General features: G+C 40.7%; 1 pseudogene; it reads right to left on the minus strand.

The window, feature by feature from the left end:
• Positions 1-11,119: 11,119 nt before the first annotated feature.
• On the minus strand, positions 11,120-12,853 carry LOC127218312 (E3 ubiquitin-protein ligase MSL2-like; annotated as a pseudogene).
• Positions 12,854-26,340: the final 13,487 nt, after the last annotated feature.

Below are 26,340 nucleotides of genomic sequence, written 5' to 3' on the forward strand. Positions count from 1 at the left end.
AGAGCAGTGCCTGCTTTGTAGTCAGTGCCAAGTGCTATACAAATCATGTCACTGCTCATGTTGAAAAGGTCCTTTGTCTGGGGTGTGTCTTTAAGCCCACTGTAACCATCTGGGTGGTGCTCCAGTCACCCACCCTTATCAGCCAATCAGGGCCCTCAGCAACCTGCCAATTGCAGGGCCTTTCCTGTCCCAGGCTTCAGGCTTGGATTGGAGAGAATCTGGCACCACTCATTTTGTGTTCTGTGCTTTGAGCAAGGGAAAACAGAAAGGCACAACATGGTGAGTGATGGGCTACTGTACTCTCAAAAGTGATAAAATAACACATAATTGAGGAAACTCTGTGAAGGAATCAAACACTAAAGCCTTCATATGTACCCTTCACCCTTCACAGAAACCCCATGTATGTGAGCAGTGTGCTGAAGTTGTGCACTTTTCATGTAACAATAAACTCTGAGGGCTAGAGAAAATTCACATGGAAGGGGATGTTTGGTAAGATCTTCAGCCAAAAGATGTTCAGTTACATGAGATCCCAGAGAGAAAAATATCTGATGTGTGTCAACTCTCTGTTCATACTGCCATACTTATCTCCCAAATGGCTGTACAAATTTGCACTCCCACCAGCACACTAGAGGAGTGTTCCCCTTTCTCCAAATCCACTCCAGCATTAGTTGTCATTGGTGTTTCTAATTTTAGCCATTCTGGCAGGAGTAAGATGATATCTCAAAGTTGTTTTGATTTCCATTTCCCTGATAGCTAAGGATGTGGAGCTCTTTATTAAGTGTCTTTCAGCCTTTTTGATTTCCTCTGTTGAGAATTATTTCTTCAGTTCTGCACCCCATTTTTTAATAGGGTTATTTGGTGTTTTGTTGGCTAGTTTTTTGAGTTCTTAGTATATTTTGGAGATCAGCTCTTTGTCAAATGTAGGATTGGTAAAAATAATTTCCCAGTCTGTGGGCTACCATTTGGTATTGTCCACTGTGATCTTTGCCTTACATAAGCTTCTCAGTTAGAGCAGGTCCCACTTATTAATTATTGATCTCAGTGTCTGTGCTCCTGGAGTTATGTTCTGGAACTGGTCTCCTATACCAATTTCTTCAAGGGTACCTCCTACTTTCTCTCCTTATAGGATCAGTGTGGCTGAATTGATATTGAGGTCTTTCATCAATTTGGACTTAAGTTTTTTTGCATGGTGATATACATGGGTCTAACTGCAGTGTTCTACACACCATCATCCAACTGTGCCAGCATCATTTGTTAAAGATGCTTTCCTCACCACATTGTATTCTTTTAGATGTTTTGTTGAAAATCAGGTGTTCATAGGCGTGTGGGTTAATATCAGGATTTTCAATTCGATTCCAGTGGTCTACCTGTCTATTTTTGTGCCAATACAAAGTTGTTTTTATAACTATAGCTCTTTGATAGAGCATAAACTCAGTGATGGTGATGTCTCTTGAAGTTCTTTTATTGTACAAGGTAGTTTGGGCTAGCCTGCATCTTTTGTTTTTCCATATAAAGTTGATTATTATCCTTTCAAGGTCAGTGAAGTATTGTGGTGGCATTTTAATGGGGATTGCATTGAATCTGTAGATTGCTTTTGGCAAGATTGCCATTTTTACTGTATATATCTTACCTATCCAAGAGCATGCTTGATCTTTCCATTTCTGGTATCTTCTTTAATTTCTTTCTTTAAAGGCACAAAGTTCTTATTATATAGGTCTATCACTTGTTTGGTAAGTTTTACCCCAAGATTCTTTATGTTGTTTGTGGTTATTGTAAAGTGTGATGTTTCTCTGATTTATTTCTCTGCCTCTATGTCAACTGAATAAAGTAGGGCTACTGATTTTTTTCTTTGAGTTTATATTGTATCCTGCTGATTTGCTGAAAGTATTTATCATCTGTAGGGGTTCCCTTGTAGAGTTTATTGGGTCGCTTATGTGAACTATCATATCACTTGCAAATAGAGACAGGTTGGATCCCCATGATATCATTTGGATCCCCATGATATCATTTTGTTTTCTTATTGCTTTAGCTAGAGATTCTAGTACAATACTGTAGTGATATGGAGAGAGTAAGCAACCTTGTCATGTACCTGATTTTAGAGGAATTGCCTTATAATTCTCTCCATTCAGTTTGATGTTGGCTGTTGCTTTACTTTATATTTCTCTTACTATGTTTAGGTTGCAGAAACACATAGAGAGAGGGTACCTGAACAGGAGAAAGAGCTAATAGGATCCCCAGACTGATAGCTGAGAATCCAACATGGGACTGACTCAGACCCCCTGAATATGGGTCTCAGCTAGAAGGATAGAGCAGTCCAAGGGACCTCAGACAGTGGAACTGGTATGTATTCCTGGTGCACAAAAGCACCTTGGGGACACATTCCCCATGGAGGGATACTCCCTTAAACTAGAGAGAGAAAAGAAGTCCTAGTCCCTACTTCAAATCACTTGACAGATACATGACCCCACCTGGATAGCATTGCCCTACATGTGGAATTGGGGTGGGGGGATGGGAGGCAAGGGTGGTCAGGGTGCATGTGAGGGGGCAGAGAGGATAAGAGTGAAGGAAGAAGAAAGGGAGGGAGAGGGAACTGGGATTGATATGTAATATTAAAAAAAATGATAAGATTAACTCAAAAAATCCTTTTATAATAGCCAAAAACACATAAATTATCTTGGGGAAATTCTGGGCAAACAAGTGAATAACCTATATACTAAGAAGTGTGTGTCTTTAAAGAAATAAATTAAAGAAGATTCCAGAAAATGGAAAGATGTTCAATGTTCATATATAGGTAGGATAACCATAGTAAAAATGGCAATCTTTTCCAAAAGCAGTCTACAGATTTAATGCAATCCCCATCAAAATCCCATCACAATTCTACAGTGAGATTGAAAGAAATAATAGTCAACTTAATATGGAAAAAGGAAAGACCCAGAATAGACAAGACAACTATGTACAATAAAGGAACATCAGGAGTCATCACCATCATCAACTTCAAGATCTAATATAGAGCTGTAGTCCTGAACGCAGCTTGGTATTGTCCCAAAAATTGACACACAGGTCTATATAATTGAATAGAAAATCCGTATATTAACAAATCCATCTCTGAACACCTGATTTTGACAAAGACATTTAAATAATATAATGACAGCAGGAAAGTACCTTCAATAAATTGTGCTGGCACAACTGGATAATGGTGTGTAGAAGACTGCAGATACAACCTTGTCAATTGCCATGCCCAAATCTTTAGTCCAAATGGATCAAAGACTTCAACATGAATCCAGCCACACTGAAGGTCTTAGAATAGAAAGGGGGAGGTATCCTTAAAAAAAAATTTTCATGGGTTTGCTCCCTGAACATAACACCAATAGCACAGACATTGAAATTGACAATTAATAATGGTCCTCCTTAAAATGAGAAATTTCTGTAATATAAAGGATACAGTTGACAAATCCAAATGGAAACTCACAGAATGGGAAATGGTCTTCACAAAACCCCCATTTGACAGAGGGTTGATCTCCAAATTATACAAAGAAATTTTAGAAACCAGTCACCAGAATACCAACTAATCCAATTAAAAATTGAGGTACATACTGAATAGAGAATTCTCACTAGAGGCAAACAGAATGGCTAAGAGACAATTAAGAAAGTGCTCAATATCCTTAGTCATCATAGAAATGCAAATCAAAACAATTCTGATATACCAAATTGTTCCTGTCAGAATGGCTATAATTAGAAACACCAATGACAACTTATGCTGGAGAGGATGTGGAGAAAGGGGAACACTCCTCCATTAATGGTGGGAGTGCAAACATCTATAGCCATTTTGTAGATCAGTGTGGCAGTTCCTCAGGAAAATGGGAATCAGTCCACCACATATAACAGCAATTCCTCTCTCTGGTATATATCCATATGATCCACATCCATGTGGAAATACATAGAAATGGCTTAATAATTAAGACAGAGTTAGGCGATTAGAAACTAGCACCTGGGCAATAGCATTGTATCAAATACAGAGTCTCTGTGCATTATTTGGGGCTGGCTTCTTGGCGGCAGGACAAGACCAGGTGGTGGCGGGCAGAAAAACCCTACTCATTTCAAATGGCACCCACATGGCTAATAAGAACTTCCACTTAAAATTTAACAAAAGCTTAAAAAGGGGTTTTACAAACAAAAGAACAGAGACAAGCAAGGTTTTTTGATAGCAGCATTTTTCTTGGTTGGAATCTGCTTTGCAAGAGACAAGCAGATATTTGCCTGGCTCCTTTAAGGGAGGATTCCTGACTCAGCATGAGCGGCAAAAAAACCGCACAGCTTTTAAGAAACTCTGCTAACAATTTATTGGTGTGTATGATAGCTGCCAATGGCAGTGACCACATCTCCAAGCTGGCAGCATGCTTGGAGATGGCAGCGCAGACCAAGGCGGTGAGCACAGCTTTCAGTGCTGGCAGTAAAAGTACCCGCCACCGCCATCTTTGATAAACAGTGGCTGACACAGCTATGATTTTCATTTCAGCAATGTTGTTGTTTACCAGATAAAAGACTTGTGGCCAGAAAAAGATAAAGATTTACAGTAAAGACAGATTCATATGAAGAAAAACCTCTAAAGTTTTACAGTGTGTTTTAAAAAATACATAGGTTTGGGAGAGAAAAAGAAAATGGTTTTAAAAAGACAGGAATTGGGTGTGGTTGCACACACCTTTAATCCCAGCACTTGGTAGACAGAGGCAAGCAGATCTCTGTGATTCCAAGTAAACCTGGTATGCAGAGTGAATTCCAGGACAGATAAGAGTTACACAGAGAAACCCTGTCTCAAAAAAATGAATAAATAAAAAGTAAAAGAAACAGAGTAATAATAAAGCCACGCAAAGATGAAAAGCTCAGAGAGAATCTGGTTACTGTATGGTATTACATTGTCTTTGCATTGTTTGACTGCTGAGGAAACAACTGTTAAAACAAATGCTGCTGAATTAATTCAATTTATATATTTTAAAAATGCTTTGACTCCAAAATTTAAGTCTAAGGACAAGTTACTGGGGAAAAGGATTTTTATTTTTGTTTCCACAGAAAATAAAAAGCTGTGGATTCCTTCCAGACTAATGTGGTTTGATCAAGCCAGGCCCCCTGAAACAGAGTCGCTGGTGATCCAACATTCAAAACAGCTTGGACAAAGCAGCCTCGCAGACTACAACCAGGATTTCTGCGTGTTCTTAGGATTCCCCCATGACAGCGCCACTTATCAGCAGGAAGTAGTTTGGAAAGAACGACGCCCAAATTCCCAAATATTGTTTATAAATGTTTGTTTTCATTAAAATGGTGTTAGTTATAAATGGATAATGATCACAACCAATATCTTTTTAAAGGTAAAAAGGGAATTATGGTATAGATATGTATTTTGGAATGGATGTTCATTTATGGATACAATTTAAGGTCAATTTTGTGATATGTATATTTCTCTTGTTTAGGTATTGTGTTTATATAGCTCATTTATGTATAATGTATAATGTAGTACATACAGATTATAGATAATTACCTATGATAGTCAAAGCTTAGAGTTAAGTTAGTTAGGTTTTCAAGATACACAGAGATGTATTTGAGATAGGAATTCTTCAAACCTTTCAAAGACCTACAGAATATGGCATTTAAAATGGTTTAGGGTTTTTCTCGACAATGAGACATAAATGCTCCTGGCAATACCACCTTCGTCAAAAAGGAAGATAAAGATGGACATTGAAGAAACTTGTTATGGAGGTTACTTTCAATATAGCAAGACTAGCCATTTGGACAAGACACTGCTCTTGTCTGGACTGTTTGACTTTGTGCTATATAAACTGGACATGAAGGACCCACAGAAAAGTGATTGCTGATTCAAGATGGACATTGCTATAGAGTTCCTGCTTCATGGAAGAGTCTGCCAGACAGTCTGAAGGACACAGAGAAAAGTGACTGACGAACTGCCAATACAAGAAGACAGTTTAAAGTTTCCTGCTTTGCTGAAGAGTCTACTAGACACACTATGGCCTATGGGCTGAAGATGGAAGATTACAGAAGAACTTCGGTTGACTAACCAGGCAAGATGTCTCTATCATGTCTAGAGTTTATATATTATCCTTCTGTGGTCTTTGATGGAGTTGAAGACAGATAGTTATGGTTAGAGTTTTCCTTAGTTATGCTTAAAGATAAGTTACATATATGACTTTAGACTCACAAATATAGGATAGATGATAGAATACTTTCTTTTAATCTTGCTAAATGTTAATGGACTAAATATTGTTAACTGTGATTCTTATTTGATAACTGTTATGTGATATATTTTGCTATGTTAAGCTTAAAACCCTTCTTTTTATTTAGACAGAAAAGAGGAGATGATGGGAGATGTCATTCTGTATATGTTTCTCATACTGTTTAATGAATAAAACACTGTTGGCCAATAGGAAATAAGATAGGTGGGACTAGGAGACAAGGAGAAAAGAGGAAGTAGTAAGCAGGAGTCAGGATGGAGAGCCTGGAGAGAACAGAACCGCCATTCCTCCGCTCTCGGTAAGACCACATGGAAATACATAGAAATGGGTTAATAATTAAGACAGAGCTAGCCGATTAGAAACTAGCACCTGGCCAATAGCATTGTATCAAATACAGAGTCTCTGTGCATTATTTGGGGCTGGCGGCGTGACAGCAGGACAAGACCAGATGGTGGGCAGAAAAACCCTACTCGTTACAATTAGGTGAAGGCTCCAGGATGGCATATAAGGTAGTCATTAATCTCATTATCTTGGAAGGGGATTAATGATAGCCTCTCCACTGTTGATTACAATATTTGTTGTTTTCATCATTGTTGGTCTCAGGGCATTTTCCCAGTGCCAGATTTCTCCTTAAGTCTATAATGGCTCCCTCTTTTAGGGTATCTCTTTTCTTCTTCGGAAATATTCTTTCCCTGTCCTCAACTTCCTATTCCTTCTTGACCACATTAACAGGAAAGAACACCAGGATACACTACACAACAAGAGGTGTCATCTGCTCTGTGTCCAATAGATGCTTATCCATGTCTTTATGAGGTGAGTAACCATCATTGAACATGTTGTGTGCCAAATCAAAACAACTTCACACATCAGATCTCAATAGATGGTGAATGCAGCAGAAACTGGAACTTCCCTAGCAGAAATTTTCTTGAAATTTGCCCTGACAAACCAGCAAGTTTTTGAAATCACAGTGTTATCTCTACACATAGTCAGTCCTTGTTAACTTGGGCCATGCATTTTCAAGGAACTGACTAGACTTCCCTTCAACAGAATGTTTGTCTTCCCCATAAAGTTAATAGAAAGAAATACATGAAAATTCAAACACAGTTTCCATTTACATGCAAAATAATATTCTAAAGATAATATTCCAAGATTTACACCCACCTAAATGCACAAGGTTCATGAAAGGCATTTTATTAAGTCCCTGATAAAGAAGCCTTCCTTACGAACAGCACCCTTCAAAAGCAAAAATACAAAAAAGGAAAAAAAAGACAAAGAAAAAAGGGAGCATATTCAATGTAATGACTGTGGCAAATAAACAGGAATAAAAAAATCAAATAAATCATCAATGGCTATAAATATAATGTACAAATCTGGGAACATTTAGGGCACTATTCCAAAATTATTCTAAGTATAACCCAATTTTTAAATAATTTTATATTTTATAAAATATGTTATGAACTATATAAATTCAATTATGTTCAGAATAAAACGACTCTTCACTTTATTTAACAAATAGAACATTGCTCAAATGAAAGGACTTAAAATTTTTTCATAGAACTGAGTCAGAAATTAGAAAGGGGGCTGAACTCAAATAGTTAAAGCATAAACTGCTTAACATTAGTGGTAAGACAGAATTTATTTGTTCACTTTTTAAAGACATCTTTCTTTTAAAAGACAGATTTTTTTTATAATTTTTTTAATTTTATTTAATTTTATATAACAGTCCAATTAAATGAAAACAAACATTTATACACAATATTTGGGAATTTGGGCGTCGTTATTTCCAAAATACTTCCTGCTAGTAAGGGGCGCTGTCTTGGGGGATTCGAAGAAGATTCAGATATCCTGGCTGTAGTCTGTAGGGCTGTTTTGTCCAGCTGTTTTGAATGTAGGATCAGCTTGTACTCTGTTTCAGGCGGTCTGGCGTGATCAAACCACATTAGTCTGGAAGGAATCCACATCTTTTCATTTTCTGTGGAAACAAAAATAGAAATCCTTTTCCCCAGTAACTTGTCCATCAACTTAAATTTTGGAGTCAAAGCATTTTTATTATTTTACATGTCGATCCCAGTTCCCTCTCCCTCCATCGCTCCCTCCCCCCCAGCCCTCCCTCCCTCCTTCCCTCCCTTTTTACCCTCTCTGCCCTCTCACATGCACTCTAAACACCCTCCCCTCCAATCCCCCCACCCCAATTCCATATGGAGGGGAGTGCCATCCAGTTGGGGTCATGTAGATCTGACAGGTCCTGGGAAGTAGGGACTAGGACTTCTCTCCTGTCTCTAGTTTAAGGCAGTTATCCCTCCATGGGGGATATGTTCACAAAGTTCTTTTGTGAACCAGGGATACATCCTGGCTCCACTGTCTGAGGTCTCTTTGACTGCTCAGTCCTTCTGGCTGAGACCCATAATCAGGGGGGCCTGAGTCAGTCCCATGCTGGCTTCCCAGCTATCAGTCTAGTGGCCGTTAGCTCCTCCTTGTTCAGGTAAGCTGTCTCTATGTGTTTCTGCAGCATGGTCTTGTCCTCTCCATCTGCATCTCGGTTCTAGTTTGACTCAGTGTTTATGTATGGGTGTTTGATCCTGTTTTCAACAGGCATTAGTTGAGGGCGCCCTGGAGAAGTTAGTTGTTGATCTCACTCTCTGGGAAGGGCATTTATGATAGCCTTTCCTTGTAAGTTCAGCTTGTTAGTTGGGAGCAGTCTTATACTTCTCTCGACCTTTCTTTGTGTTCAATTTTATCTTCAAACCAATATTGGCTCCCTCTTTTATGTTCTCTCTCTCTGTCTCTGTCTGTCTCTCTCTTTTTCCTATCTTCTATTCCTAACCAGGCTCAATATTCCTGGTCGCACATGTTTTCCTTTCCTCCCCCTCATTTTCTCCTACTTCTCTCTCCATTCGCTGTCCTCCCCCACTTCACCTGAGCTCTGGGGGACTTGTCCCTTCCCAGTTCTGTGAGGGACTTTATATGAATCTCTTAGAATAACCCTGCCATTCTTGCAGGGTTAAGATGGTATCTCAAAGTTGTTTTGGTTTGCATTTCCCTGATAGCTAAGGATGTGGAGCATTTTCTTAAGTGTCTTTCAGCCTTTTTGATTTCCTCCATTGAGAATTCTTTCTTCAGTTCTGCACCCCATTTTTTAATAGGGTTATTTGGTGTTTTGTTGACTAGTTTCTTGAGTTCTTTGTATATTTTGGAGATCAGCCCTTTGTCGGATATAGGATTGGTGAAAATCTTTTCCCAGTCTGTGGGCTGCCGTTTGGTCTTGTCGACTGTGTCCTTTGCCTTACAGAAGCTTCTAAGTTTGAAGAGGTCCCATTTATTAATTGTTTCTTTCAGTGTCTGTGCCCCTGGAGTTATATTCAAGAAGTGTTCTCCTATACCAATTTGTTCAAGGGTACCTCCTACTTTCTCTTCTAAGAGGTTCAATGTGGCTGGATTGATGTTGAGGTCTTTGATCCATTTGGACTTGAGTTTTGTGCTTGGCGACAGACATGGGTCTATCTGCAGTCTTCTACACACCCTCATCCTTTTGTGCCAGCACCATTTGTTGAAGATGCTGTCCATGCCCCATTGTATAATTTTAGCTGTTTTGTCGAAAATCAGGTGTTCATAGGTGCGTGGATTAATATCAGGATTTTCAATTCGATTCCATTGGTCTTCCTGTCTATTTTTATGCCAATACCAAGCTGTTTTCAGAACTATAGCTCTGTAGTAGAGCTTAAAGTCAGGAATGGTGATGCCTCCTGAAGTTCTTTTATTGTATAGGGTTGTTTTGGCTATCCTGGGTCTTTTGTTTTTCCATATAAAGTTGATTATTATCCTTTCAAGGTCGGTGAAGAATTGTGGTGGGATTTTAATGGGGATTGCATTGAATCTGTAGATTGCTTTTGGTAAGATTGCCATTTTTACTATGTTTATTCTACCTAACCAAGAGCATGGGAGATCTTTCCATTTTCTGGTATCTTCTTTAATTTCTTTCTTTAGAGTCACAAAGTTCTTATTATATAGGTCTTTTACTTGTTTGGTAAGCATTACACCAAGATAGTTTATGTTGCTTGTGGCTATTGCAAAGGGTGATGTTTCTCTGATTTCTTTCTCTGTCTCCTTGTTGTCTGAAAAAAATAGGGCTACTGATTTTTTTGACTTTACCTTGTATCCTGCTTGTTTGATCAAGGTGTTTCTCAACTGTAGGACTTCCCTGGTAGAGTTTATTGGGTCTTTAGAGTCACAAAATTCTTATTATATAGGTAAAAGACAGATTTCTTAAGACATCCTAATGAGTGGGAAATTTTCTTTCATAATACTGCTGATGCTGCTGATTTAAGAACTGCTTCATACACGCCAGTAGCCAATTTTCATGATCATAATCGGTATTATGTCAGTGCAAAAGTTGAACTGAACACATCAAATTTTCAACAGGAGAAAGTTCTCTGTGGCATCAGAAATCAGAAGGCTGTGCCTGATAAACTAATCACTATTAAAAAAAAAAAAAAAAAAAAAAACTAGCACAATCCTGATGAACTTACTTGATGCTACTTCCTTACATTTAATCATCAACTTTGATTATGCACAAAGCATGATCAAAAACAATGAGGTTATTTTCCTTGCCAAAGTTCATTTTGTATAAATCAGTTGCCTCTTGCATCAGCATTTGTTCTCAAACTCTCAGGTTCTGTAAGAACTAAGAACATATAATTGTAGGGTACTCCTCCATTATCTGCACACTGTTTCCACGACACTAACACATATAACTTAGCAATGAAAACACATGATACAAGTGATCTATATGGAGGAATTCCGGCAAGTTAAACCAACAGAATAGCTGCCATAAAACTATAGCTATTTCCTACCAAGGGTAGGCTTCAAGACCCATTGAGTTAACATTCAAATCTCATATCCATAGCTTCATTCAAACTTTTGTTATCATTTGTACTGGCAGCTAAAGATGTCATTACTGGGGACCCAGTGACATTGATAACACTGGTACTGGTACTTGTGTTGCGCACAGCATTGCTGGTCACATTAACACCCAATGTGAGTCTGCTCTGCTCCAAGGCCTTCACTGGCACAGCAAATGCCTCCAGCTTCTTCTCCCCATTGGCCGGGTAGGAGTTCTGGCAGCCTTCAGCATCTGCAATGAATGCAGGCTTTCTGGTTAGAGTAACAATGTCAGTACTGGCTGCTGCATGTAAGATTACCTGGATTTTGCATAGCATGCCCACATTTACATCCTTTCTTTCCCTGGGGCTTTTTGCACACAGACTTGGTAGGACTTCCTGGCATAACATGATGACTAAGAATCTTTACCTTTCCTGCCTAGTCTTTTTAAAGAATACCTGGCTTGGATTTAGAGTGGGATTTCTTGGATCCATGTTCATGACAATTTTTCATGCTTTTAGTAGATAAAAGTACAGTTTTGGTGGTCTTGGGTGTTGTACCTCAATTGGAAACAGTAGCTATATGTTGAAGGAAGATTTTCCTTTCATGCTTCACCGTCTCAGGAGCAGATGCCCCAAGGGTTGTGCCTCTGATTATGGTAGAAATTGGAAGTGGCTGAACTTTTTCACTGTATCTTTCATATCTGGTTCTTTTTCGATTCAACTTTGCTACCTTTGGAGTTGCTGCTGTACATGATAACACATGGGGTATAGGGCTGGTAGACATAAAAATATTATGGCTAAGAGACTTGGAAGAAAGCTGCAAAAAAGGTTCACTGGATACAGTGGCTTCCAAATTTGGATGCAAATTAGGACATCCAACCTCTGTATTTGAAACAGTTTCTAAACTGCGGATTACTTTCTCATCACTCAGCAAAAGAGAGTCACCAGGTTTTGGCTCTTCACAGAAACTCCAGATATCAATACTTGTGGAGCACAAATCAGTGGCTACCGTGTCACAGACAGGTGACAGGCTCTCATACAGATCCTCAGTTTTTATATCAACAGTATTATACATGTCGATCATATTTGGATGTTCGGGTGAGGGGATATTTATACCAAATCTATCTATTGAAGCCCTTTGTAAGTAGGCAAACCATTGACAACAGAACTGCCAATAGCAATGCTGAGGGCACTTTCAGACTTTGGAGATAAATTAGCATGGGGATCTGCTATGGGTTCTGAGGTTGAAGGTAAAGGGGACTGTGTCAAACACAGAGTGAAGGATGAGTCTGAAGGTTTCTCTATGTCCTCACAAAACAATGATCCTTCATTGAGTAAAGCTAAAATATCAAAAGAACAATCAACTGTTTGTCTTATGTCCTGTGCCAGTCTTGTCTGGGTTATATATTCACATAGTTTCTTGTAGCAGTTTACCAGGATGCTTAACTGCTTGTTTCCCTCAAAGTGCTCATAATCTATGCACTAGCTACATGAAGTTTTCATTATCATTTTCTTGCCTTTACATGTTTTGCAGACATATTGTTGACAGGTGGATTTGGTGGGTGCAATAGGATCTTGTAGCAAATGTCCACAAACACAGGAAGAGAGAGACTGTCGCAAGTAAGGCAGGATCCTGATAATCTCTTGAAATGCCTTGGGGTCTCCAGGGTCATGGTTGAGCACTAGGCGATTGGTGGAAATGTAGAGAGCAGTAGCATTCATGGGGTTCATTACAAACACTTGGACACAAATGGCTCTCAGTTGAAAAGAAATTCCAGATGCAAGTTTCTAAGCAGCCAGGGAACAATTGTGAGTTTACAACTATTAGGAGAAATCTGAGCAGAACCACTGGCCAAAGCAGCAACCAAAATCCATCAAGTGTGTGAAGCTAAAGCATCCTCCCACACATGGGGCCTCAGTGCCCCTCCTCTGTCCCTTAGTCGAGCAGAACAAAGAGAGAGGAAACTAGTGAGCAATCAGCTATGGAGTTCAACCAAGGTAGCCACAGATTGTATGATCTGGCCTGGAATGGCACTTGGTTTAGCCCTGCAGCTCTCCTGGTGGCCTGGGCTCGAGCAGCATATCTGGCCACAGAGGCACCATTGGATGGAGCTGTAAGCAACGGTATGGACCAGATAAGTTCCAGGAGCACCCGTATCTCCAGCCCTGGGCCCTTACTCCATTGCAGCACCTTCACAGAGGCAGTGGTATGACAAGGACTACCATGCAGGAGTCTAGTGCCAGGAGCTTAGGCAGTGGTGGGTGTGTCTGCTGTAATCTTGCAATGCTAGATATGGGGTCCATTCTGTGCCTCATGCAGCAGGAAGGAGGCCCCTACCAAAAAAGGGAGACCCAGGAGGAAATGTGCAAGCCCAAGGTTTTATGAGTGGGCAGAAAACAGGCCCAGCAAGCAGTGGCTGCACCACTCATTCCTAGGTTGCAAACTCAGAATCACCAGCACTAGTGCAGGCCACTCACAGCCCCAGCCCACTCACAGCCCTGCCATCTTTTCAGCACAGCACTGATGACTCATCCCAGCTCTACTGCCACTGCCACTGTCTGTTGAGCCATGGCTTAGGCGAGTTCACCACACCAGGCCACCACCACAGCCCAGCAAACAGGCCTTCTGCAGTCCCCTCCCTTGGGCCTGGCTGCCCTCACCTTCACTTCATGCACAGCTCTACTTCATTTGGGCACATACTGCTCTGTTTGTGGTGGATGGTGCAGTGCTTCAGGCCCACCTGGTATCCTAGAACAGAGCATGCTCAGTTCAAGACTCAAGCTCACTCTGCTCTTCCCCAGGTGCTCTCAAATACTCTCTCTCCTAGGTTGTATGGGTTTTGGTTGATTAGTAAGAAGGTACATTGTCCCTTTGCTTGGGCTGTCCCTGTAGTGCACTGTGGTGTAGGGCCCAGGGTCCCAGGGGGCCTCCCCATGTCTCGCCACCTTGATATCATTAACTCAAGGGGCAGAGACACTGTCATCCTTGAGACTCTGATGTGGCTATCCCTAGCTAGCATGTGCACAGCATGCTTTCAATCCCTCCACACCACCCCTCCAGCTTCCTTTCCATCCGCTTCCCCTTTCACCTGATTTGTCTCTAAAAGCCCCCTCCATGCCCTCCTGGAGCTACCGACTGGCTCATGTCATGTGCAACACACCCCTCACCTCTCGTTAATATAGCCTTTCGCCATTAATAGTGCACTTTGACAGTCCATTTAGAAAACCCTACAAACACATTAGCCCATGCACACTATCCCCGCCTGCCTCGCTGCGACCCCTTCCCCCACGCACAACCCCCCCTAAATAAAAATGAGCACACTACGCATGACCTGATCTCCACTTCTGGCTCCTTGAACAGGGCATGCTCAGTGCAATTGTCAAGCTCTCTCTGCTCCTCCCACACATGCTCTCAAATCTCTCTCTCCAAGGTTGTGTGGGTTTTGGTGGATTGGATAGAAGGCACATTGTCCCTTCTCTTGGGCTGTCCCTGTAGTGCACTGTGGTGCAGGGCCTGGGGTCCCAGCCAGGCCCCACTGCTGTGGGAGAGAGGAACCTCTGGATAATAGACCAATAGAGTCTAACACAATTGAGGCAGTCATCAAAACCCACCCAACCAAAAAAAGCCCTGGGCAAGATGGCTGCAGTGCAGACTTCTACCAGAAATCCAAAGAGCGAATACCAATATTCCTCAATTGTTCCACAAAATAGGAACAGAAGGCTCATTACCAAACTCTATGAGGCCACAAGTACCTAGGTACCCAAGACACAAAAAGATACAAATAAGGAAGAGAACTACAGACTAATATCCCTCATGAACACGAATGAAAAACTCCTCAATAAAATACTAGCAAATCAAATCCAGGCACACATGAGGGAAATCATCCACAATGACAAAGGAGGCTTCATCCCTGCATTGCAGGGATGGTTTATCATGTCACGCCCAACCTCAATCAACAAGGAAGACGCAACTCAGGGGAGATCTTCTTCTAGTAGTTTAATCATGATCCTTGAACATGCTTCTTCTAACTCCGGTGAAACAGAGTTAAATCCCCTTGCGCTAAACAACTCTAGTGACCAATGTGGACCCTGCAGATAGGCTGCTCTTATAGGGAAGCAGGCAAGCTGAACAGGCTTAGCCAAATAAGGACTTGTTTATGACAGAGAGTGCTCACCATCTGGAAGGTGGAAGGGGGAAGCCAGCGCCATCTTTAAGGCGTGGCACTTCACAGCTCTCTACATTATCATTTGAAAATCTATCAATGTGATCAACCACATAAACAAACTGAAAAAGAAAAACCACATGATCATCTTACTGGATGCTGAAAAAGCCTTTGACAAAATTCAACCCCATTTCATGATAAAGGTCTTGGAGAGACAGGAATAAACAAGTAAACCAACAGCCAACATCAAACAGAATGCAGAGAAACTTAAGGTGATTCCTCTAAAATCAGGAACAAGATGAGTCTGTTCTCTGTACATAGCTCTTCAATAATGTACTTGAAGTTCTTGCAAAAGGAGTCAAACAACAATAGGAGATCAACAGGATGCAAATTGAAAAGTAAGAAGTCAAACTATCACTATTTGCACATGATATGACAGTTTACATAAAGGACACAAAAAGCTCTACCAGGGAACTGCTACAGCTGACATAAACATTCAGCAAACTAGCAGGATACAAGAGAAGGTCAAAAAAAAAAATCAGTAGCCCTACAATATACAGATGACAAAGGAGCGCAGAAAGAAATCAGAGAAATATTACCCATTACAATAGCCACAAAAAACATAAATTATCTTTAATGCTTACCAAACATGTGAAAGATTTATATAGCAAGAACATTGGGTCTTTAAAGATGTAAATTAAAGAAGATACCATAAAACAGAAAGATCTACCATGCTCATGGATAGGTAGGATAAATATAGTAAAGATAGAAATCTTGCCAAAAGAAATCTAAAAATTCATTGCAATCCCCATCAAAATCCCATCACAATTCTCCACTTACCTTGAAAGTATAATAACCTGTATTGAATGGAAAAACAAAAGACTGAGAATAGCCAAAACAAACAAGCACTATAAAAAAAAAATTCATGATGCATCACCATCCTCAACTTCAAACTGTACTATAGAACTATAGTTCTGAAAACAGCTTTGTATTGACACATAGGTAAACAAAAAGAATTAAATCAAAAACCCTGATAATAACCCACCCACCTATGATCATCTGAGTTTTGACAAAACAAAACAGCTAAAACTATACAATGGGAGGAGGAACTCATCTTTAACAAATGTTGGTGGCATAACTGGCTGTTGGTGTGTATATAAGACTGCAGAAAGACTGAGAAGATTATGTAAGGCAAAGGACACAGTTGATGAGACCACACAGCAGCCCACAGACTGGGAAATGGTCTTCTATTACCCTATATCTGACAGAGGGACGATCTCAAACATATACAGAGAAAACACGAAGTTAGTCACCAAAACACCAAATCGCCTTATAAAAAAAAAAAAAAAAAAAAAAAAAAAATGGGGTATAGAACTGAATAAAGAATTCTCAATAGAGGAAATAGAAAAGGCTGAAAGACACTTAAGACAGTGCTCATCATCCTTAGCTATCAGGGAAATGCAAATAAAAACAACTCTTAGATAATGTCTTATTCCTGGTAGAATTGCTAAAATAATTAACACCAATGACAACTTATGATGGAGAGGATGTGGAGAAAGGGGAACCCTCCTCAAATGCTGTTGGGATTTCAAATTTGTACTGCCATTTTGGAGATAATTATGGTGGTTGCTCAGCAAAATCAAAATCAGTCAATTACTGGATCTGGCAATCCCACTCTTTGGCATATATCTAAATGAACAACATCCATACAACAAAAAGATCTGTTCAACTATGTTTGTAGCAAGAACCTGAAAACAACCTAGATGCCCCTCAAGCAATCTACAGATTCAATGCAATCACCATTAAAATCCCACTCAATTCTTCACTGACCTTGAAAGGATAATAATCAACTTTATATGGAAAAACAAAAGACCCAGGATAGCCAAAACAACCCTTTACAATAAAAGAACTTCAGGAGGCATCATCATTCCTGACTTTAAGCTCTACTACAGAGCTATAGTTCTGAAAACAGCCTGGTATTGGCAAAAAAAAAAAAAAAAAAGACAGGTAGACCAATGGAATCAAAATGAAAATCCCGATATTAACCCACACACCTATGAACACCTGATTTTCGACAAAACAGCTAAAATTATACAATGGGGGCAAGGACAGCATATTCAACAAATGGTGCTGGAACAATTGGATGACGGTGTGTAGAAGACTACAGAGATTCCTATAAGGTCCCTCACACATGGGGGAAAGGAGAAGATCCCCAGAGCACATGGGAAATGGGGGGGGGGCAGTGAATGGAGAAAGAAATAGGAGAAAGTGAAAGGGAAGAGAGGAAAGCATGTGTGACAAGGAAGATTCAGTCTGCATAGGAATAAAGACAGAGAGAGAGAGAGAGAGAGAGAGGCAGTGAGACAGAGAGACAGAGGGAACATAAAAGAGGCAGCCATTATTGGTTTGAAGAGAAAACTGAACCAAAATAAAGTTCTAGAGACCTACAAGACTGATTCCAACTAATAATTAGAGCAACCTTGAAAAGGCTACCATAAATGTCCTTCCCTAATAGTGCGATCAACAACTGACTTATCCACCATCATGGAGTCCTGATCTAGTCCCTGTTTGAAACAGAATAAAACACCCATAACTAAACAGTGAGTCATACTAGAATCCAGATGCAGAGAGTGACAACAAGAGCAGATTGCACAAACACCTAGAGACAGCTGACCTGAACTAGGAGGAGCTAATTGCCCCCCCCCCCAGATTTATAGCTGGGAATACAGCATGGGACTGACTCAGAACCCACTAAATATGGATCTCAGCTAGAAGGACTGAGTAGTCTAAGGGACCTGATAGAGTGGGCCCGGGATGTATTCATGGTGCACAAAATGACCTTGCAGACACATCCCACATGGAGCGATATGGCCTTAACCTAGTGAGAGAAGTCCTAGTCCCTACTTCAAATTACTTGACAGATCTACATGACCCCACCTGGATAGCATAGCCCTACCTGTGGAATGTGTATTGTGGGATGGGAGGGGAGGGAGGTCAGGGTACAAGTGAGGGGGGGGAGTGTCAGCAGGAGGGAGTGGGAACTGGAATCAACATGTAAAAATAATATATATATATATATATATATATATATATATATATATATATATATAGCCTCAAAATACGTTAGGCTCTAAGGCACTGTTACCTGACATTTCCCTCAATTGTTGCCCTTGAGATGTTACATTTCTATTGACTAAAATTATTGCCTGCCATTGTCATATATTCCCCCCACAAAAAACTGCAACCAACTTAAAGGGAACTGATATTTGATCAAGATTGCTCTAAAAAAAGGGAAGCAGCTTACTTTGAGAATACAATATTTATCGTCCTTATTTGTTACATTCTATAAATGGTTGAGTATCTGTAGAAAAAATTTTCTGCCAAAATAACAAAAAAAAGTTTAGTGCAATTATCAATTACATTAATGAGGCAAGCCTAAACTACAGGAGAATTTTCTACACAGAAATAAATAATCATCATCACATGAGGGAAAGGAAATGAAACACGTAAAACCTAGAAATATTGGACAGCATAAACAATCACAGATAAAAGCAATAATGCACTTAAATCAGATATTAAAAATATACCGATAATTGATAGTTTTGAAAATCAAAATAACATATTTTTAATATGTTGAAAACTTGCCTATACTGACTTCAAAAAAAGTCACACTTCCCTAGAGAGAACAACATTTGCAGCACAAGTTCTGATAGATATTAATAATAAAATTTGGAGTCAGCTCTCAGAGGGTGAAAGCTGATGGATCTCAGAAGCAGAGCCATGTGAGCCTCTAGAGTTCTTACCTCTACCAGTGTTCAGACCAAAGGAGCGATCCTGTTGTCACAAGGCCTTCTCGATTGACGGCTGTCTTTATGAAAGCTCAGAATGACTGCTCAGACTGAACACCCTCACTGCAAGCCCTCCTGTCTCCTCCCACATTATATTCCCCTCTGTCCAGCCATATCCCTCCTATCTCACCATGGACAGTGCTGGGATTAAAGGCATGCCATCTCAATGCTGGGATAACATTTCTGTTAGCAGTTTCTCTTTTAGGTGGAGTCTTTCTCTCTCCCTCCCTCTCTCCCCTTATTAATGGCTTTCCCTCTTCCTCTCCCTATGTTTCTCTGTAGATATCTCCCTAACTCTCTCCCTTTTTCTCCAATCGCTCTTTCTCTAGTAGGCCAGAGTGGCATTGAGCTAATAGATACATGTATCTTTCTCCTCAGAGGTGGGATTAAATCTGTGTCCCACTGCTGCCTGTTTATGGATGACCTTGCATACTTCATTTCCTGCCTGTATGGCTAACTAAAGTCTTAGGTGTGTGACTAACTTGTGACTGAGTGTATGTAGCAACTAGTGGCTTTGTGTGGGTGGGCTAACTAATGGCTTATTTGTGTGGCTAACTAGTGACTTGGCGCTTAACCAGGTGTGTAGCTATCTAATGACACATTTCTGTGTGGCGCCTGCACTGCTGTCAAAGCCCAAGAAGCTGGGGGATTGTGTAGATGTTGAGAACACAGGACTCTTGCTTTATATTAAGAAGGTTCTTCATTATTTTCCTTTTAGTCTGGGGGCTAGCTTATATACCACAGCACTAGATGGAGGAGGGGGAACCAGAGCCTGTGGTTAGTCATCTCAGGTTCCAAGAACAGGTTAGTGTGCATTCAGGGTTGCAGAAGCCAAAGGAACAATAGCATTTTGCATTACAAAACATGTCTCCTGTTTTCCAGCTGTTACAGATGCCTGCCCTGAGGGCAGAAGGAGGGGGAGTAAATTCTTAGTCTAGGTCTTAATTCTTACAATTCCCCCTTTTTTATTTTCTATTAGAGACCCCTAGCTTAGGTCTCGCAGAGTGTGGCACCCCTTAACGGTCTTCAGGGGCCCCAGCAACCTCATGTTTTAGGCTGGGGGGGGCTTCACTGCAAGTTGCCCGTCATGGGGGTACCTCATTTCTGCAGCATCTGTTAACAGACCTCATGATTATTGGGAGAGCCATGGGCCAAACTGTGTTTCTTTTGTGAAAAGAACTGTCAGACCATCCATAGCACAAGAATCCCTACCCCAACCACTACTGGCTCCAACTTGCTGAGAGACAATGTGCCATTCAAAATCTGTGACCAACCTCCAATCTGGGCCATGGCATTCCACCTGCCATCTGCTGAAATAGGAGTAATTCAGGTCTTATTGACCTCTACTCTCTGGTCAGCCAAAACACTGGTAAAATTTACAAAAGACAAGGCCCTGCCAGCATTGAGGCTGTTGACCCCTACAGAGACATTTGCATTCCAATCAAGGTGATACAAGAGGAATGACAGAATGAAAGCAGGAGGCCTGCTATACCAACCCAAAACCCCTAATTGTTCCTGAAGTGAGGCAGTTTGCTGATTTAAGTCAGAGTCAAAACTGAATATGAGAGTCCAAATCCAATAAGAGCATTCAAGCAGGGCATTCTCTGCAGTTAGGGCTTCACTGATTCTGCCCGCCAGCTGGTTAACAGTCTCTACATTGGCAGCGAACTGAGCGACAGCAATCCCTGCAATGACAGGGACAGTCACCTACACAGCAATGACAGGAATGATGGCAGCAGTGAAATCAAAGTCCCTTCTTGGCTGTAGAGGATAATTTCTTCTCCCCCCAAGTCGGTCTTCCGTTATCATTGGGGCGAGGTCAGGAACTGGAACTACCAGGGCACTGGTGTCTCACGGGGACCATAAATTGCTCAGGAAGAAGGTTGTGGAAGAACTATTGAAAGATTTTTCCATCCCCAAGGATCCTTTAAAGGTGGAGCACAGTGTCTCCAAGGCAAGTGCCTATGCAAGTCATAACTTCCTGGGGAGCTTCCAGCATAGGGGCCCTGATATAGGGGCCACATAGCAGCATCTTCCTGTTCCTGCTGGAAGTTTATGTTATAGGACCTCTCTGAGTCCCCAGCAATTGCTCATGCTGGCATTGGGGTGAAAATCATCAAGGGAGGCATTACTCAAAGCTATGCATAAAAACAAGAATCACCCATTGGGCAATTGAGAAAAAGTAAGCATTCTCTGGAAGCCAATGCTCCCCTGAGTCAGGAAGGTCAAATTACTCAGTAATGAAGTTTCTATTGGCACATTGGCAACCAGTAGTCGCAGGGAATGTTCTCTCCTGACTAACTGGCATCAGGATGTGGGGTTCCTCACCAAGGCCCAAACCACTTGTTCCTCCATGGGCCAGGGATTCCAGTACAGCAGGATTAGGATCCTGATTAGGATCCACAGGACAAACATGTTGTTCTGGTATCCAAATAGGTTTCTCTGTTTCTGGGGGAAAAACACAAACAGCCCCTCAGACCCTAGCTAATAGTGGGGGTGGGCGGTTGCCATAGTCGTGTAATTATGTCTTTCCATCTGACCCATCCCAATGTTTGGGAGGGTTTGTTCCAATGTTTCTCCATGGCAGGCAAGTTATTTTTATCTACAGTCAAAAAATTTAAATTAAAAAGTATAGTGGATAATTGAGAATTGAGGAAGAGCCTATATTCCCCCCTTTTTATTTTATTAAAATATTGTTTAAGTGTGGCATGAGTGTGTTTCACGATGGCTTGTCCCATAGAGTTGTGTGGGATGCCAAATGCATGATTGATATGATGTTCCTTGCAAAAGGCCAAGAAGTGATGACTAGCATATGTGGGGCCATTGTCTGTTTTTAAGATATCAGGAACACCATATAGGCAAAGGCCTGTAAACAATGAGACATGACATCTTTAATCTTTTCTCCCCAGGTTAGAGATGCAAAAAACCACCTTAAAATATGTATCCACAGAAACTTGCATATATTTTAATTTTCTAGCTTAAGGCAGGTGAGTGACATCCATTTGCCAAATATTGTATGTATTCTCATGCAGCAGGCATTAAGGAGTGAGGAGAAGTGGGATCAGAATCTCCTTGTAAAATATCAGATAAGGGTCTAAGCTGTCCAGTGGTTAGGGCCAAACTAGATTAAACCCAATTTGTATCTACCAATAATTTTTGAAAATCATTAATTTTGGTCAGATTATCCAGGCTTAAAGTAATCTTTTGAGGACTGATACCAGAATATAACAATTGGTGACCAAGGTATTGATAGGGAAATTCTTGTTGCACAATTTCTGGGGCTATTCTTAAGCCAGCTAGTTGAAGATTATGTTGTATTTCTCCAAAAGCCTCTTTCATTTCCTTAGAATCCGGGCTGGCTAAAAAAATATCATCCATATAATGTAAAATATACAGGGATTGAAATTTCTCTGTAATGGAGGCAATGGCCAATGATACATAAATTTGACAAATTGTGGGTCATTGGCCATTCCTTGAAGCAACACCACCCATTGATATCTCTTATAAGGCTTTTTAAAATTAATAGAAGGTATGCCAGATGCAAATCGCTCACTACCCTCAGGATGCAAGGCAATGCTAAAAATGTAATCTATTAGCTCTATAAATAACAAATGATAACCTTGAGGATACCTACAGGGGATGGTAAGCCAGGTATGTGGCTCCCATAATTTGCATGCAATCATTAACAGCTCAGAAATCTTGTAGGAGTCTCCATTTTCCAGATTTTTTCTTTATAACAAAGATTGGAGTATTCAATGGGGAAGTAGAAGGAACAATATGTCCTGCCTCTAATTGTTCCTTTAGAAATTGATGTGCAGCCTGTAATTTCTCAATAGATAGTGGCCATTGCTCCACCCATACTGGAGCATCAGTTTTTCAGATAATAGAAATGGGACCAAGGTGCATAGCAATAGCCCCTAGGGAAAATTTCCCAGCTCAGAGTGATCTCACGTGCTTTTGATAATTAAATTTTTAGATACATCAGACTGAGGGTCACCTTGGGGGAATTTACCCAGTCCTCTTCCTTGTATATACCCTTGGTCAGCCAGCATATTTTTCACAGGCTCAGTAGTAAGAACTGCTCACATGGCCAAAGCACATCTCTTCCCCAAAGATTAACAGAGTTATGAGTTATTACAAAAGTTGAAAAAAGACCTGTATGTCTATCAGCTGACCATTTAGGAAACTGAGTACTACATTCTGGAGCCACAGCAATTCCTTTTGAAATATCCTGGTTGTCCACACACAAAGCAATTCTTTTGTCTGGCTCCTCCATCCTTCCCACCTATTTGCATGACTGAAGCTATAACCTGGCCCATAATGTGATGAGGATCTATGTCCCAACATATGCATACATACTCATTAAGACTTTTGGCCTTATGGGGACTTAAAGCCTCTTTACAAAACTTGTTTGCATTTTCAAATGTGAATTGTTTAACAATGGGCACGGCATTTCCAACATCACCAAATATGTGGCCTGGCAGCTGTAGGAGGCGGTCTGAAAAATCTGAATGGGGCTCAGACAGTCCCTGCCATACCTTAGATAGTTGATCTCCTGCAGCCTTATTAGGCAGGGCTTTGCAAGGTCTAGTAGCAGCAACAGCATTTTGTGCATGGACTGTTGGGTCAAAAAGAATTTGAGCTGCAAGTGTAGAATGGTGCCTAGTGCGTGTGAGCATATCTAAATTCCTAGCAGGAAATCCAGTAGCAGCATTACTTTGTGTGGTTTCCTTGCAAAATTTTTGAAATTTGCCTCTCCAGAGCAAATAGTCACCCCCACTCAGCACAAGTCTATAGAACTGCATCCAATCACTAAGGGTGCAATTTAATGCTGCAAAAGAATCAAAAATTGTCTGAGTAAAAGGATAATGGGGCCCATAAACAGTGAAAGCCTCTTTAAGCTGTTTTATATCCTTAAAATTTAATGGGCTGTGCTCCCTTACCATGGTATCCTCCAGATTCAGTGTCTCAATCACTGGAAACACTTGTCTTTCCTTTTCTAATGCTTCTACCTTGGTTATTAAATTTTTGGCCTCTTCCTTTAACACTCGAAGTACAGAGGACCTACAAAAAGAATCAGAATCACAAAAGGGATTGTGTCTTGGCAGTTGGCATATGCGCTCACCAGCTTCAGTTTCTGATTCCAAAGTATCCAGTTCATCAGTTATAGCATGACTATCATCTCTTAGTTGGGATCCCTCTTTTCCCCTGATAGATTGTTCAGATTCTAAATCTTGTAATTCCTCAAAAGTCCTATTCATCTCTGCCATTTTTTCTTTGAAATTGTTGCAATGAATTCTTTACCTGTCTTGTTTTAGTCCTATTGCCCTGTCTTTCAATAGGGCCACTAATAGTCCACTGAGCATTTCCTTACAGTTACTGGCACTCATCCTTCAATACACCCTCATTCACTTACTTTTGCGGGCCAGCCTTCAAGGGTGATCTCATCTCATAGATGATCCTTTCTTTCCCAATCTTGGTGGGACCTACACTTGTAGCACCTGTGCCAGGATGTGTTCCACAAATCGGGCGAAGGCCTAGAGATTGAAATAAAGACAAGACAGAGGGTCATTCATTCAATGGCCAATGACGGAACACCAAATGCCAAATGCAGTTTACTGAGGGGAAAGAATGGTCTTAAATACTGACTTACAGCACAGTGGAAAATTACAGGAATTTTAGGCTTAGCTCCTCCCTACGAGCTGTGTGTTGTCATGAGGTGTGCTGTCATGAGGTGTGCTATCAAAACAGGAGGAGTACCAAAACAGCCTTGGGGCAAGGAGTTCTAGCCAACAGCTTCAGGCTTGCTCATGTTCTCTCAGGGGTCGATGCAGAGTCCTACATCATAACTGTGTTAAACAGGAAGTGTGATAAACACATTGTAAATGTCTGCTTCTTTGACAATATAGTCATATAATTCTGGTGCTTCCCACATTATTTCATTGCATGGACATTATAATGTATTCATCAAGTTTCCTTAGAAGGAAACTGAATTGGAAGTTCACATAGACATTTCCTTGGCCCTTTAAAAAGCCTATAGCACTGAGGGAAAAAAAAATCAAAATGAATAGACATAACGGGAGACACAAGCTAGCAGATCAACTATACTCATAAAAAAATAATCAAAGAAATTTTATGATAGGGCCAGCCTCTCACAGAAATATCCTAGCCCCTGGTACCCACATCTGTCTTTGTTAGGATTTTATTGCTGTGAAGAGATACTACATACCATGGGAACTCTTAAAAAGAAAACATTTATTTGAGTTGTCTCACTTAATATTTCAAAGATTCAGTTAATAATCATTATGGGTGGGGCAAGGCAGCCTGCAGGTGAATGTGGTACTGGGGGTTAGTGTCCTTAAATCTTCACTCAGAGCTAACAGGATGTTCACCAACACACTGGCCAGCATCCTGTATATAAGAAACATCAATGCCTGTCTCTGCCCACATCCAGTGACATACTTCTTCTAACTAGAAAAGCCCACTCCCACAATCCCCCATCCCCTAATCCTCTTTTAGTAGCACTCACAGACTGTGGACTGAGAGTTGGAGGACTTTCCTTTCATCAGACTAAACCCTGTGAATGTCTGTGATAATTATTTGAATTGATCCGTTCAAGGAACCCTGGCAGTGCAACCAGGAGCTATCCCAGATGCATGAACTGGCTGTTTGTAGTGAGACTAGCTGTGTTTATGACACTTGTGTCAATCTCACAGAAATCGGCTGCCTGGGTCTCCTGAGTACTGGGGTTAAAGGAAAGCACAGCCACAAACCTGGCTTATAAAGCAGACTTTTGCATTACATAGGTAATGCCATTTTAAAATTCTTTCAGGGTCAGATTACAACTGAAACTTTGAAGAATTTAAATAGTAATAAGAAACAGCAAGTAAGGCCAGGAAGGCAATTAAATTCTTCAACAGAAAATTAGTACCATAATTATTTAATAGTATATGAGTAACATGAAACAGATGTTCACACTTCACTGACAGGTCTTGGGGTAGAGGTGTGTGAAGATGAGTGAAAGAGGAAAGGCAGAAGAAAGAAAAGATTAAACCTGGGGAAGGGACGTCTTGCTTGACTTATGTCTTATTCTAAGTAAGCTTCTTATCAGGAATATCTTCCAGTTGCCTACTTTCAGGGGGAGATGGAAGAAATGGGAGACTTTTAGGAAGTCAGTAGGAGTCATCTTTCAATTTGACCAGCTCAT

This window comes from Phodopus roborovskii, unplaced genomic scaffold (genome assembly GCF_943737965.1).
Source record: "Phodopus roborovskii unplaced genomic scaffold, PHOROB, whole genome shotgun sequence".
Classification (NCBI taxonomy): Eukaryota; Metazoa; Chordata; class Mammalia; order Rodentia; family Cricetidae; genus Phodopus; species Phodopus roborovskii.